This window comes from Egretta garzetta, unplaced genomic scaffold, assembly GCF_000687185.1.
Source record: "Egretta garzetta isolate BGI_Z169 unplaced genomic scaffold, ASM68718v1 scaffold70, whole genome shotgun sequence".
Taxonomy (NCBI): Eukaryota; Metazoa; Chordata; class Aves; order Pelecaniformes; family Ardeidae; genus Egretta; species Egretta garzetta.
In genome coordinates this window covers 4,868,629-4,884,734 of record NW_009258539.1, presented here as the reverse complement: position 1 = coordinate 4,884,734, position 16,106 = coordinate 4,868,629, and the positions used below count along the sequence as shown (strand labels likewise).

General features: G+C 37.5%; 1 protein-coding gene across 1 annotated transcript in view; it reads right to left on the bottom strand.

The window, feature by feature from the left end:
- Positions 1-16,106, bottom strand: part of DMD (dystrophin) — a 1,215,125-nt gene that overhangs the window by 152,882 nt on the left and 1,046,137 nt on the right. The gene's annotated exons all lie outside the window — the stretch shown is intronic.

Genomic DNA, 16,106 nt, shown 5'->3' with positions numbered 1-16,106 from the left:
AAATGTATTCAGGAGAAAAAAAAAAACCCTTTCTGATAGTTGAAAAAAGCTGGTAGGAATCCAGCAAAAGCTTAAATACTTTTTTTTTTAGTTATTATTATGATCTGTTATTTAAGATCGTCAAACAGGAAGAGTTATAAATTGTAAGGACTATCCCAATAAATTTTCAATTAAATAACTAAATTAATGTAGACACATTTAATTAAAGTTGTACTAGTTTTTACAAATGCAGTTAATTAAGCTGCTATCTAAAATTAAATCTCACCCAAAACCCTTTTACGTTTCTGCAGCTCATCTGATACAGACATAATTAAAATTCTAGAAGTTCACCTATGCATCCGAATACTGGGGGGGGGGAGAGGAAGCACAACCATAACCAAAACCTGCTGGAGTAGTTTGAGAGGCTGCTGCTTTAATGGGATTTTTACAGTCCTCAGAGTAGGAGGACAGCACACACAAAAATCGCAGAAACAAATCTAGGTTTTCAAATCTGCACAGACTTATTTATTTAGTATAAGAGGCCAAGGACCTTTGAAGATTTTCCACAAATGGAGGATATCAGATTGACATGACCAGGAAACAGGGAGATAAATCCTGCTGACTTTATATGTGCCCTCCATTGAAGTAAACAGGACCAGCATAGGTAAGGCACACAGCACTTGCACTTACATTCAGGAGCAGATGTGGGCATCCTATCAAAGGGGCAAATTGCTTATTCATAACTGGAATACCTCTGATCTTCTGGTGGCCTAAATGATCCCTCTCCCCTTCTCAATCTTTTACTGACTGATTTCTTTCTTGGTCAGGCCCAGGATGGGCTGTTGTAGCGATCAGTTAAACAGAGATCTATCTTCCACATGAGAATGATTCAAAATCACCACACTTGTTTTACATAACAAGTAAACATTTAACATAAACATTTTAGGTATTGGCTGATCCCATGAAAGACATGTCCAGTTAGCTGGGAGGTCTGTTATTGCATTACTTAGGATCAGAGAGCAGTCTTTGAAGAGTTACTCTTTGTGAGGGGGGAAAACAAAAAAAAAGAAATACTAACTGAAGTACAAGTTCAAGACTAATGTTTATTGCAAAAGACACTAATTTCTCTATTAAAACAGACATATGCTGTAGCAGAACAAATGATGTCTAAACCAATGGGGCATTCAGAACAGAAATTAGGAGCTGGTCATTTCAACAACTTATTTTAAGCAGCAGCAACAGTGAGCACAGTAATACTGCACTCATATGCTATTGAGATTACCACTACATGGGCATATCTTCTGTTCCAGGTCTCTCAGGAGTTCTGAGAGTATACTAAAAGTAAAATTGTCCTCTGAGGTGAAAGATACAAAATTGAAACACACAAAAGTGTGTTTTTTCCTAATACTGCATGCACAAAGTACTCTTCTGGGAAAAACATGGATGGGAGTCCCATGCCTAATGTAATGAAATGGAGGGTTCAGAACTGAAACCTGATCTTCTTAATGATCTAAGCCCCAAACCTTAATCTGAAAAGCTTAATTTAAACAAGAGGAGGATTCAAGATCTAGGTATCGTATTTATTTCCAACTTGTGGCTCAGGCATCTCTCCAGACATATAAGCAAATCAGGTGCAATTATGTTTAAAATACCAATTCATGTAGGTTTACATGCATGTAGACTTACATAGGGTTTAAACCTACCATCTGAAGTACAGGATACAATTGCCCTATCATTTTATGTAGAGTAAAAAAAGACAAACCCACAAACCTCCAGAGTAGGGTAATATTATGATACAATTTAAAAGGCCTATACACTCCCTTTTGAAAATCCATCTCTGTTTGGAAGGAGGAAATTATTGACTTTTTTGTGTGTGTGTGTACAGAAAATGAATGCATTTCCCTTCTTGCATAGTAAAATCTGGAGAATGTATGCAAATAACAAAGGTAGTAAAAATCCATAGAAGCTTGAGGATTGATCAAGCCGTGATAGTCTATCTATCTGCAGGCACTTGAATCACCCTCTCTTACCTTGAGCTTACAGTGAAACAGGACCCTGGCAAATTGCTATAATCTCCTTTAACCCTAATCACCATTTTAATCAAAAAAGGTGGGGCAGCCTGGAATTTGTACAGCAAGGTTAGCACGGCAACTGTCATTCTATTTGCTAAATACACAGAGTATGCAGCTAAAAGGTTGAAATGGTTCAAACTTTTATTATCTTCACAAGATTACATTCCAGCATGAATATTTGACGAGTAAAAGAAAAGAAAATTATGGGACTGACTGCTCTGAAGAGCTTTAGAACTCTGCTTAGACCATGGCTGTATCTTTCACTAACTCTGATCTTCAGAGATTCCTTGGGAAAGGAAAGGTTGTGATTCGTAAAACTGACATGACTAAAAGCCTGCCTCACATGCACCTTATATTCCACTTTTCCTCTCTCCATCAGTTTCTTTTCTTCTCATGTTAGATTATAAATTTTCTGGTTGTGTGCTCTATTTGTTTCTTTAATGATTTTCTTCCTAGCCTTTTTTGAAAAAGTAGTGGTATGATTGTAGATTGTATGACAGACAAGGAGAAACTTACATGAAGAGGAAGAAAGGAAGCTTTAAGGAGAAAAAGAGCAATGAGAGAAACTAAAAAGAGCATCAAGGAGGTTGGAGAAAGGAGAAGATTAAAGGAAAAAGCAGCAGACAACTGTGATTTTCAGCTAGAAGGGATTCAGCAGCTGTCATTAAAAACCTGCGTCTCTGCTTGAGACATATTGATCAGTCTATTTCAATGTTTTCTGTACAACTTACAGATCTCTGTGTTTACTTCAAATTATAGCAATGTGATAGTTTACTCAGGAAACAATATTTATTTCAAACTACTAACAAATATTTTTGTTTTTAAAGAGGGAAGACTGTCCTGTATTTCTCCCTCTTTTCTTTTCCAGAAGCGGATGCTGAACTCTCAATGTTCTGATCACCTGCTCACTGATAATATATAAATATCAAAATACTTATGCTAAAAGGAGCCAGAAAAATATGATTTTTTTTTTTAAAAAGGGAAAAAAAGGAAAAGAGGATCATTTATATATACAACTCCTTAATACTGCAGACATCTCCTAGAATTAATATCCTGGCAATGACAATGGTGAAGACAGTATCTGCACATTCACAAAGTAATGGACATTTGTAACCAACCCTGCTAAATGGTAGGTGAAGAACAGCATTAGATTGTGGAAAACTGCAAGAAGCTTTATTTCTATGATTTCTAAATGATTTTGTACACAATATTCTTCTACTGATATGCAAAAGATATTTTCTAAAAAGCAAACACTTCTTTTGATAAATAATGTTGCTAAGACAGGCCTTATCTTCCACCTGAACGTGTCTCAGGCTTAATTTTTCAGTTATCTCACAGTTCCTAATTACACAGGTCCTTTTAAGCATGCGGTACACTAAAATATAAATGTTAGTGGACAAAAAAGCACGAGACAGAGTGATTCATGTCTCTGACATACCTCTGTCCTTGTAACATCCATTGTAATGTTAACATTCCTTCTTACATATTAAAACCTGTTGTATCAGTCTAAACTATAGAACTACATCACATTTTGGGCAAAAGGGAGAAGGGCAAAAATAAGGAGAAAAGAGCACGTTCATACTGTCATTTGCTTTCAAACACAAAGCAAAACCCTTCCAAAGGTTTCTCATTCCACAGTGAGAAAAGAAAAAATATCCTTTATATCTTGTCCTCTTCTGTAGGCGCGTGAATGACATTTTTGTTCTGATGTGACTATTGTAAGAATCAAAATCCCTCAGCCTTAGGTTTTTTATTTTTTATAATGTACTAAACTCAACAAACCTTCGTAGAAAATAGAATACTCTTAATTATGAATAAATTAACTAAATTAGTAACATGAGATGGATATGCAATTAAGGGACTGTTAATTGAAACTGGAAACACAGCTGTATACAGCTTAGAGATGAATCACACTAGTAATGACGCAGATGTTTATAAAATGTGATTATGTTTAGCAGGAGCATACTATTGAAACTCCCCAGCCTATTCTTATATTGTGTCACTGAAATGGTTTTTAAACCCATGAACACCAGGAATCAGGATCTCAGGGATGGCAAATTAGGCTCCCTGGATATGTGAATTAGTGTTGTCTGAATGTCAGCAATTTAATTCTCCAGCTTTCAAAGAATGTAGACATGGAGCCAAAACCAAACATCTGTTATACACTCATTCAGAAAAAAAAAAATTAAAAAACTTCTGGCAAGCTAGAGCCTGTCTGCATATGAGAAAGACAGTGAAATACAGTAAGTCTAAGCAGTAACACTGCTGTGTGAATATACTGATCATGTAAATAATATAACCCAGGAGCTCATGAAAACTACTTTGTGTACAACTGTGAATACGTCTTTTCCACGCTACTCATCCAAAGAACTAGAATGATCAGGAACAATTTATATTTCCTATCTAAAGTTTTAAGAATTGATTAGCTTTCTAAAAACAGCAAATCAGGCTTTTGATTCTTTCAGCTTTTACATCTTTCCTGGGATGTTCTTCGATAAACTGTACAATAACATTTTCTTCTGGCACAAAAAGGCACAAATGTTGCTCCTGGGTCATACAAGGACAACTGAGCTATGCAAGCTCAACAGGGATAACAGTACAGTTGTGAGGGATGGCAGAGCAGACAAAGCCAATGGCACTTGATGGCTTAAATTCTAACATACCAGTCTAAAGCCCGCCTTGTAGCTCTTATTTCACAGAGCAGTGTTACCACTGAATACTAGAATGCTATATAATCGCATGTAAGTGTTATGTTAAAGACCCTGGGATTTGTTTTCTGGATTAGGTTCACAGACTAACAGAAGCAGATTTCACAAGATCCATGTTTTCCTTAAATATAACCATGCTTTCAATAAATGTGCTGAATAATAAATATAAGGTCATAATTTGCATCCAGAGCCCTTTCCACATACCATAGCGCAGCTCACATCACAAATACACTATTAGTTGTAAGATAGGGGCCTCAGCCTGGATAACAACAAATACTTATAAGCACAAATTTACATGAAATAGTTTGTTTTTCTGGCCCCCTTTTCTAGGGAATAGGGCAGACCCTTAGACTACGTGAACTGTCAGAACTGTAGTAAAGTTAAAAGGCTGCTATGATTTACACCAAATCAACACAATTTCATTCTGATTTAACTAAGTTTCGTAAAGTTCCTTTCTGATCCATAAATGGATACTTATCTCAAAATGTGTAAATTCATGCACAAGGTGGTTAAAATAATTTGAAAAATTATGTAGAGTGTCATTGGCAAAGCTAAAATAATCAGCGCGACCTGGCACTGTTAAACCTCACAGACTTATCCCATGAGCTGTGGGAATTACTGAGCACAGTCTAACAATGTGGAGGTACAGTGTTGAGAGAAAAAAGTGGTGATCACAAAATTGGATTTGTCTCTCTCTTTCAGAAACTTTATTTGCTGGAAGCTGACCTCCTACTCACTGGTGAAGAAAAAGGATTAGATCTTGACTTTTTAAAAGAGGAAGCCTGCATGATTTCTGCAACAGACCACACTGTCTGTTGTCATTCACAGCTGAGTAAAGTTACAAAGGCTTTATGAGAAAAATGTAAACCCTTTCTCTTTAAAAGTAAACCTAGCCAGATTCAGGGATATATTGCAGCTACCTACGACAACTGTTGTGCAAACCAAATGCAGTTATCTTAGCTCTTCGGCTGGCAAAAGTACAGACAAAGTCAATTCAGGATTTGAAATGTGATGTTTTGAGATAAGGAACTGGAATGCTGGGATATACAAGAAACACAAAGCTATTTTATGGAAGACATATTCTTCTGTTTCTTCTGAATACCCAAAAAATCACTGCACTGCTAAAACTGTGCTGCATTATCAGCTATGCGTCAGATAAGTAGGACAGAACTCATTGTTTTTACAAATGAAAAAGAGTCATAAATGAGGGTATGGGGGAAAAAGGACACAAAACACTTGAGATCAGTATAGAAATCAGAAGGATGAAAGTGAAAACATCCAACACAATGTATATACTACCTGCAGACCTAGACTTAAGCTTATTTTTCTCGATTGATTAATGCTATATTAGTCATATCATTAATTTTGTTTTAAAACAAACTGAGCTATGGCAGAGAACCAACTTTGAACACTTAAGAAAATGGAAGAGAAATACTATTTGACTCTTCAGCCTCTGCGCTTGAGGCTTCCCAAACCGAATGGGATACCCTAAAGAATTCATTTCTGCAGTACAGGATTTGGATGTTGTTATGATTCTGCAGGTACAAAAGAAATAAAAAATTAATATGAGTAGAAACTGAAATTGTAATCTCTGGGTCAAGAACCATAATTTATACTATGCTTATTCTGCAACTAAGGGCGCATTTCTAAAGGTTATTGCAGTATCAGTGTTTTATAAGGCAACAGCGAGTACAAGAATTGAATGGCTTAGATGAGCCACAAGAAGGACTGAGCATCTTGAAGTAACTCCTTTTGCCTGTGCTGTGCCAGGTGGACCCAAATTAGGAAGCATTTTATAGAAAATGTTTGCACACACAACACATACCAGGAGTTGAGCCATTTTAATTATAAAGTGCCCTCCTCGACAGGTAACATACCATTACATGACTTCCATGCTGCCCAGAATTTTGTATATAAGGACAAAACATTCAGCTTTACTCAAGGTGTGATGAGAACTACAAAGGCAATTTTAGAGAGCACCTTGTGAATATTTTCTGAAAATGACACACATAACATCTATGAAGGGCAGTTTTAAAACAACTTAATGCTACGGACATTTTTAATATTTTAAACACTATTGTTAACAGTACTTTCTAAAATGGCAAAAATATCTTACTTAGCTTAAGTCTTACTGAAGCAAAAAGATTTAGAAAACATAGCAAAAAAATACTGCCCAGCCTAAAGACTGTAAAATCTTTCTGTAACCTGAAAGTAGACAGTCTGACATAAAAACATCTGCAGTGTTATAGTATGTAATTGATATGTCAGAAAGACACAAAATGACTCAACAAAGAAGAAAAATTGGCTAATATTAACCTTTTGCACTGGAAGTTTGCATATTATTTCTCTACATTGGGATTTTTATCACTTTAAATGGGGTTTCTTCTAAAAAAAAATCACAGCAATTCAGAAGAAGGGATTAGCAAAAATGGGGAGAAAGAGGAACTTTTTTTTTGCCAGTTTTACATTCTCTTCCTCTAAAACCCTTTAACAATACTTTGGCACTGGGACTTGGAATCTAAGAGGTTTTATACTGTTTCCAGGGATATTCATTAAGGTTTCATTGAGTTACAAGCCTCTGAAAATCACATTAGAGAGAGCCTTTACAGGACAGCTCTCAAATTCTGTGAACTCTCTATCTGTGACAAACGTGTTCCACATTCAAAGCAGACTTCGTACATCTGCTTTAACCTCGCTTCAAACCAAGCGGGCATGAACGGACAGACAATCTGTGTCAGCAGAGTATATCCCCTCAAGAGTGTAGAGCAGAACCAGAAACTGCTCAGACTCATCATCTTTCTGGTGTCAGCAGATAACTGACAATGTGTCCTACCCTACCCGACCCTACGCAATCCTGTCATATTCTACCGCATTTTAAAATCTAACCCATGAATTATGAGCTCTGACAGTTGATAACGTTTTGGCAAGGAGAAGGACCTGTGATGTGGAAGTCAGGATTGGAGGATGACTTATAACTGCAAAGTTAATTTTCGTTTTGCCCTTGTTTGCTTTCACTATCCTGACTGCTTGTCCTAGTTTCGGCTAGGATAGAGTTAATTTTCTTCACAGTAGCTAGCATAGTGCTGTGTTTTGGATTTAGTACCAGAAGAATGTTGATAACACACTGATGTTTTCAGCTGTTGCCAAGTAGTGCTCAGACTACTCAAGGACTTTTTGAGCTTCTTCTGCTCGCCCAGGTGCATAACAAGCTGGGAGTGCAGCACAGCTAGGACAGCTAACCCAAACTGCCCAAAGGGCTATTCCATACCATATAGCGTCATGCTCAGGGGTGTTAGTTAGTTTGGTCGGTCGCGGGCAGAATGGTTGCAGCCCGGGCTGTGTGATCGCGGCTCGGGGGAGTGATCGTGGCTCAGGACGGGCTGGGCACCATTCAGCGGGTGGTGAGCAATTGCATTGTGCATCACTTGTTTTATATATATTCTGTATATTCTCTTACTATTATTATTATTACTATTGTTATCCTTCTCTCTTATTAAACTGTCTCTATCTCAACCCACAGGTCTTACTTTTTTTTCTTTTCTCCAATTCTCTCCCCCATCCCACAGAGGGAGGGGGGGGAGTGAGTGAGCGGCTGTGTGGTGCTTAGTTGCCAGCCGGGTTAAACCACGACACTGCTGCTAACTTTATGCACTTCCCATCTTTTTACTATCATACTTTCTTACCTTGAAAAAACCCTAATTTTTCATAATGAACAGCCTAAACATAGCTGATTGGAATCAGGTCATGCACCTAAAAAGGTGTTGAAAAAAATCAGGCCATATTCTCTCAATCTGTCCAAAAAAATTATGAAGCAATCTGTCCAATTTCAGCATCCAAGGTAAAAACTCCCAACTCCCATAGTCTACGCACCTTTGCAGGACTGAAACCCAGAGATTTATTTCTCCAAATGTAATATCCACTTTCCTTGTCAAAAGGACTTTCACATAAATAAATGCAATTAAAGTTTTTAAGATGCTCAGGAATTATGAATCATTAAAGAATACGAATAATTCCACCTTAAGTACAGTTTCAATGGTGGCTAGTAAATAAGGAGCTATAAACTGAATGATTAGCTAAAACTGCCTGACTAGAAAGCAACAGAACTAGTGGACGTTGGTTTCCAGTGAATACGTTTTCAACAGTATCATAACCCCAGTTTTCCCCAGTATCCCAAATATAGTCGGGTGTGACTCATACAGATGTGCACTGCCAAATGTAATCTACAACTGCTGACAGGTGGAAGTAAATTGTGCAAGTCTTATTCTATAAGGAAACAAGACTAACATAAATCAACTAATACGCCCATTCTCTTCCTATCATCCATCCATCAACCAGATAAATTGGAGATCTTGCAGAATATATTGTATATGCAAAGATCGTACAACAGATCGCTAAATTCAGGTTGTGTTTGTAACACATTTTCTTGCATTTGATAATTTTTAAGGGTCTTTCTTTGTACTTATAAATAAACAATGTAACTCAGGTTTTTTTATCATCCCATATACTCATATGCATAGATGAGAGAAAAAAAAACCAACATCAAAAGAAATCTACCTATGCATATTGAAATGAGAATATAAAGTAGGGTAAATTGCTGTTCTTTTGCACGGTTCTTCAAAACAAATCTTCATAGAGGACAAAATTCCAAAGTAAAGGAAGTCAGAAAAGAATAACAAAACCTTAAAATGAATATAAGTTCTGTAACAAAAAAGGATTAAAGCATTTACAGTTTCAACAAACTGAAATCCATCACACAGAACATCATAACTTCAACACGGCTTTATTAGTTTTCCTGCTGGCATGGCTGCTGCTGATAAGCATGCCTGTTTATACTTACACACACACTTTCTTTCACTGACTGCCCTAAACATGCCACAAAGAAGAATGAAGATGTCCTCCTAATTTAGGAAGGATTCTTTCTAATTTTTGACACACATTTCATTAGAAGAATTGAATCCCGATCCAGATAGCTGGCCTGCGTCCACTAGCTTACTGAAATAAATAAATAGGATCTCTAAAGAATGAATGACTGTAAAATGAATCTATATGCATATTTTTGCAGACAAACATTGAGCAAAACTGAGACTGAAGCTAACAGAAATGAAGAAAAATACATGGGTATATGACTTCTGAAGCCAACTGGCATAGCCAATTAAATAAATAAGAGACCATTAAAGAGCCATGACAACTGTGGTTTTGGCAGAAGTTCCAATTCTCATGGAATACACAAAACAACATTTTAACTAAAGAATCTGATGGGAAAACTCAACTTCCAAAAAGGATCAAAATCTCCCTCTGCTGGGAAGATGAAATCTGCAACTACTAGAAGAATTTCAAATGGCAAGGTTGAAAAGAACCATGATTTTGGTAATGCCTTAATTAGTGTAATTATAGATGAGCTAGATGAATTTTGGCTCCATATATTTAAAATAGTTATCTTCTGGTTTTGTCAACTACTTACCAATGACACAAGTCAAAATATAGTTTAAAAAAGAGGAAAAGCAAACAAATAGAAACAAATAAATTATTAAAATTAATGCAATGACACCATGGAGAGAGAAACTGCTCAGGTAATAGAAAGGTAATAATTCTCAAATATAAAAATCTAACTGCCTTTTATATGTCACTTTCTTATATACATGGCATTCTTTGTATCCTGCAGAGGAAGAAACATCTTCCTTGTTACTGTTGCGTCACATTCCAATCTATCCACTTTTAACACACCCCTAGTTTACACTCACTGTTTAATTTGGAATAAATATTATTTCTTGTAATGTAAGATATATTAAAAAAGGCAGATTTTCTGTTTAATTACATGACTAGAACTTTTCTGTATGAGATTCCAATGCAGTAACAATTTGACAACTGAACTGTAAAGAACCAGAAGAGTTTTTCCTTTTTCTTTAGGAAAAATTATATAGGAGAATATCCTTAATCACATTCCAATCTTAATTATATGGTTTAGACCTGAATCCATTACCATGCTACATATGTAGAAATAAAAAGGGACATGAGAATCTGGTAAACTTGTTTCAATTCAACTGTGACACACCTGAAGGAACATTACTTTTGCGTGTGTATTTTTGTTGTTATTTCATTTCTTTTCTGAGGATTTTTTTCTTGGAGAAGGGATGGAAGAGAGAAGGTGAAGTAAAATTGAAAATAAAACTCCAGACCTAAAAGCTACTGTAATAGGTCAGTGTTGATTTCAACTTGCATTTTGACACAATTTATTTGCCCTGGTGCCCATCCCCTATCAAAAGTGGGGTGTGAGCTGAGGACCACTGCCCAGAATGGCCATGGCTCAGCTTTTGAGAGATTCACTGGATCTGAACAAATACTTGAAAACACCTATCATTAACATTTGGTGGTACATTTACATACGGAGACCAGCAAGAGTCTAATGCACAGTCACAATTTCACATTGATTTCAGGAAAGAAGGGATTTCCCTTTTGGCTTTTATATTCTCTATGCTAGTTCTTCTGCAAACATAGAGAGTGAGACTCATTCACATATCTCACGACGAATTAAAAGAACCAGCTATTATTTGTGAAGCACCCGGAAGATGCTGTTTTTTTCCAATAATTCATTGCAGTGATGCTTAGTACAATAGTGTGCATTACACAGCTCGGTAAAGAGCCTGTCCTCAGCAGAATACAAATAAAATTACAATGAAACTTTAGATAACTGCCTGCAGTGGTATTAAAAGCCTGCTGTTTCTTCAGCAGCTCCTGCAAGCCAAGTGCTGTCCAAGGGAGCAGAATAACAGTCGTGGCTGGACCCTCTAACGAGAGGCAGCATACTTTTGTGCCAGACCAGTCATCAGATCCCCACATGCTGGAGAACCATTGCTACTAGTGCAAGATGAGCTGAGCAGTTAGGAATGATACTGAAATTACGGCTAATGCTTCTTTACAGTCAACTTTATATAGAGAAATTTATAGATGTATACCTATATATATATATGCACGATGTGGCCTGTTTTATGTGGTTCCTCCAGCTTTCTTAGTTTTACAAATTAGATGGGCTGGGCCCACTATTATGGGCAGAGACGTCCACCCGCAAGTGACAGCATTTCATTACAACTTGCTAAACTAGAAGCACTGAAATATAAATACCAGGACAAAATCTCTTAAAAGATGCATTTTTCAGATGAAAGACAGTTCTTATATTTTTCAGCTTATTAGAGGTACTGTTCTAAATAAGAGTAGATACAACTTGATTTAAAACAAAAAAAATCTTTCTTGGTAACTGAAGGCTATGTTCCCCATGGGATACTTGGAAATTCTTAAGCATGGCAGAGGCTTTGCCTTTTGACCAACATTACACCAGCCGGATCTCTGACCAAAGTGAAGTGGATATAACTCCCACCAATCTGGTCTTCCTGGCTCCTCAAATGTTGACTGGAACTAAGCAAGAGTTTGCAAGACATGTTTTCCCCCGGGATGATCTCATTACACATACTGTTTGAAGGACACAGGATCTGAACATGAGAGCTCCCTGTGAAATTCATAACAAATCGCTCCCTGGAAAGATTTCATCTCCTTTCATGTATAAGAAAAATGGAAAAATAAACAGCGTATTTTCCTCAAAACTACTCTTTCAAAGGCATGAGGCTAATTATATTCACAGTGCTAAAACTCCACAACTGATGAGGGCTACAAAAATGATCCGAGGGCTGGAGCACCTCTCTTACGAGGACAGGCTGAGAGAGTTGGGCTTGTTCAGCCTGGAGAAGAGAAGGCTGCGGGGAGACCTGATTGCAGCCTTTCAGTACCTAAAGGGGGCCTATAGGAAAGATGGGGAAAATCTTTTTAGTAGGGCCAGCTGTGACAGGACAAGGGATAATGGTTTTAAACTAAACCAGGGTAGGTTTAGACTAGAAATAAGGAAGAAATTCTTTACAATGAGGGTGGTGAAACACTGGAACAGGTTGCCCAGAGAGGTGGTGGAGGCCCCATCCCTGGAAACATTCAAGGCCAGGTTGGATGGGGCTCTGAGCAGCCTGATCTAGTTAGCGGTGTCCCTGCTCACTGCAGAGGGGTTGGACTAGATGACCTCTAGGGGTCCCTTCCAACCCAAAACATTCTATGATTCTATGATTCTATGATACAGTTTTGAGTGACTGAGCTAATGTATTAACTTTCATTAATGAAATACACCTTTAGACAACACTTCGAAACTAGAATTGGTTGAGTCTGTAATTGGTTGAGTCCTTTCCATATATTTTTCTTTCAGTAAAACTCCAGTGTATATTGTCCAAAACTGAACACAAAAAAGGTAAATTAACAGCAATCATGTGTTATTACAGAAATATAAATGAAGTTCTGGGAAGATTCTGCAGCAATATTTGATACTGTTCACTAATAGGACTGGTCTCACTGTACAACCAACGCAAATGCAATACTGCAAATGACTGAATATGGTCAGTCTTATGTTCATAAAATGGATATAATAATAAATCTCTAAAGATTTGGCTTTAAATTATATGTTTCCGCCTCTGATCTTATGGAAGTCCTAGTGTTAATAAAGCAACAAACAAGACAGCGTTTCATCCTCTGCACAGTGCTCTGCAACTTTCTCATAACACTAGAATTCACTGTTATTTTGGATCTGATAAACCTTATGGCCTTATGTACTTTTCTCACACATAACCAAGAATGGGTATACTTCTGGCAAGTGATAGCACAGAAGCCTCTGTTTTATGATTTTCCTGCAGTGATATTTTCTAGGAAATGGGATACACGGGTAAGAAATATTTTCTCTATTAGGAATATGATGGGGCAGGAAGAACAGGGGGAAAGGGGAAAAAGAGAGAAGAAGAGAGAGAGATATCTAACCTTTGAGGGGAAAAAATTACAAATAAACTAAGAAGTGTTATAGCTGGAGAAAAAAAGGGAAGAAAAAATCATAGAAATAAGGGAAGTTAGATGGGGAAAGGCAGAGGAGAGTAGGAATACGTAGGAACACAGAAAGAAATACTTTTTGAAAAAAGAATTAATAGAAGCCAAATAGAAAATAGGGGTAGTATAAAAGACACAAGAAAATACATAGAAGGCTGAAATAAATAGAAAAGAATGGTGGATGGACTAAAGTATTAAGGAGATATTTTCTGTGACATTAGTACAAGAAAGGCAATTAGTCAGGAAAAAAAAAAGAATGAAAAAATATCCTACCAGTCAAACTGAAAACCAGAAACAAACAATAGGAACCTATCTTGGAAATAGAATGGGTTTGCATGAAAAAAAATTGTCTTTTTGCTTTTCCTGTTGTGTGGCCAAAATTTCTAAAAATAGTATCATACATAACTGGAGTGCTGGTCATACATAAGTACGTCTAACCCTAACATAGAACAATACATAATACTATAAAAATACTCAGGTGTGAGTGTCAATGTCCAGCAGACTTCATAGGTAGAACAGCTGGACTAGATGATCATTGTAGGTCCCTTCCAACTGAACTATTCTATTCCATGTCATTCTACATTATTCTATGCCATTCTATTTTATTCTATGCCATTCTAACAAAAATGAGCTCTGTCTCTCAATATGTCTCAAACTCTGCTCTCTTTTTAAGTAGAAAAATAGTATTATAGGAACAGATGTGCTGCTCTTCTTCCCAGGGGTCACATTTTGGCCTTTTGTACATGATAATCCTTCAAAGCTACTTATGTCTTTTCCCCTCAGGATGTGTTTAAAAATCTACTGGAATGTTTTCACCTTGCTCTCGTATCATCCAGATGACATTTAGGTAAATATGAAAAAAGACAGTAAACCATAATATTCCAATTAACTAACTGTTCTATCAGCCCCAACATCCCCCTTTGACATACTGTTTCCAAGTATCCATCTTCACAAAATTCCACTATTTCCAAATACTCTGGATTTGAGAAATTGAGACAATAATTTACAATGAAAAGAGAATTGTTCACAACACTTCCTATACTCTGAGGAAAAAAAGCATATTATTTTTGAAATGCGTGTGAACATGCGATTTGCCCTATATATGTTTAAATGGTCTACGATGTCAAGTTGCCCCTCTGTCTAATGCTTTCATGAATGATAAGAACAAAACATTTATCTCAGGCTTTCTCTCAGATTTGTTAGACTTTTTCACACCACGGATGCTTTCTCTCTGCAAAACCTTCCTGCTTTCCCTTATTTTGTGCTGAAGTAATCATAGAATCATTTGGGTTGGAAAAGACCCTTAAGATCATCAAGTCCAATCGTAAACCTAACACTGCCAAGCCCACCACTAAACCATGTCCCTAAGCACCTCATCTACACATCTTCTAAATATCTCCAGGGATTGGGACTTGACGACCTCTCTGGGCAGCCCATTCCAATGCTTGACAACACTTTTGGTGAAGAAGTTTTTCCTAATATCTAATCCAAACCTCCCCTGGCACAACTTGAGGTAATTTTGCTCTCGTCCTATAACTTGTTACTTAGGAGAAGAGATGGACACCCACCTCACTACACCCTCCTTTCAGGCAGTTGTAGAGGGCAGTAAGGTCTCCTCTCAGCCCCCTCTTCTCCAGGCTAAAGAACCCCAGTTCCCTCAGCTGCTCCTCATCAGACTTGTGCTCCAGACCCCTCATCAGCTTTGCTGCCCTTCTCTGGACATGCTCCAGCAACTCAACATCGTTCTTGTAGTGAGGGGCCCAAAACTGAACACAGTATTAGAGGTGGGGCCTCACCAGTGCTGAGTACAGGGGTATGATCACTTCCCTACTCCTGCTGGCCACACTATTCCTAATACAAGCCAGGATGCTGTTGGCCATCTTGGCCACCTGGGCACACTGCTGTCTCGTATTCAGTCGGCTGTCTGCCACTACCCCCAGATCCCTCTCTGCCAGGCAGCTTTCCAGCCAGCCATCCCCAAGCCTGTAGCGTTGCATGGGGTTGCTGTGACCCAAGTGCAGGACCTGGCACTTGGCCTTATTGAACTCTCATCCAAATGGCCTCAGCCCATCGATCCAGCCTGTCCAGATCTCTCTGTAGAGCCTTCTTACCCTCAAGCAGATCAACAATCCCACCCATTTTAGTGTCATCTGCAAACTTACTGAGGGTGCACTGAGATGTCACAGAGCTGTGAGGTTTCTTTTGGAGAATCATAAAGAAGCAATAACCTCTTACTGACTATTAGAGTTGACAGCACCGTGATCTTTTATCTGTATGCAGGACAAGAGGGAATTTATTTGTTTTTGCCCACTGCTAATGTTTGTTTTTTACAATGAAGGCAAAAGTCTTTTTATTATCCTCCATACTTCTATATTTTTTCAATACAGTAAGGTAAATACAATGACACAATTTCAAAATGTGAAGCAGTGATGGAGCAAAAAAG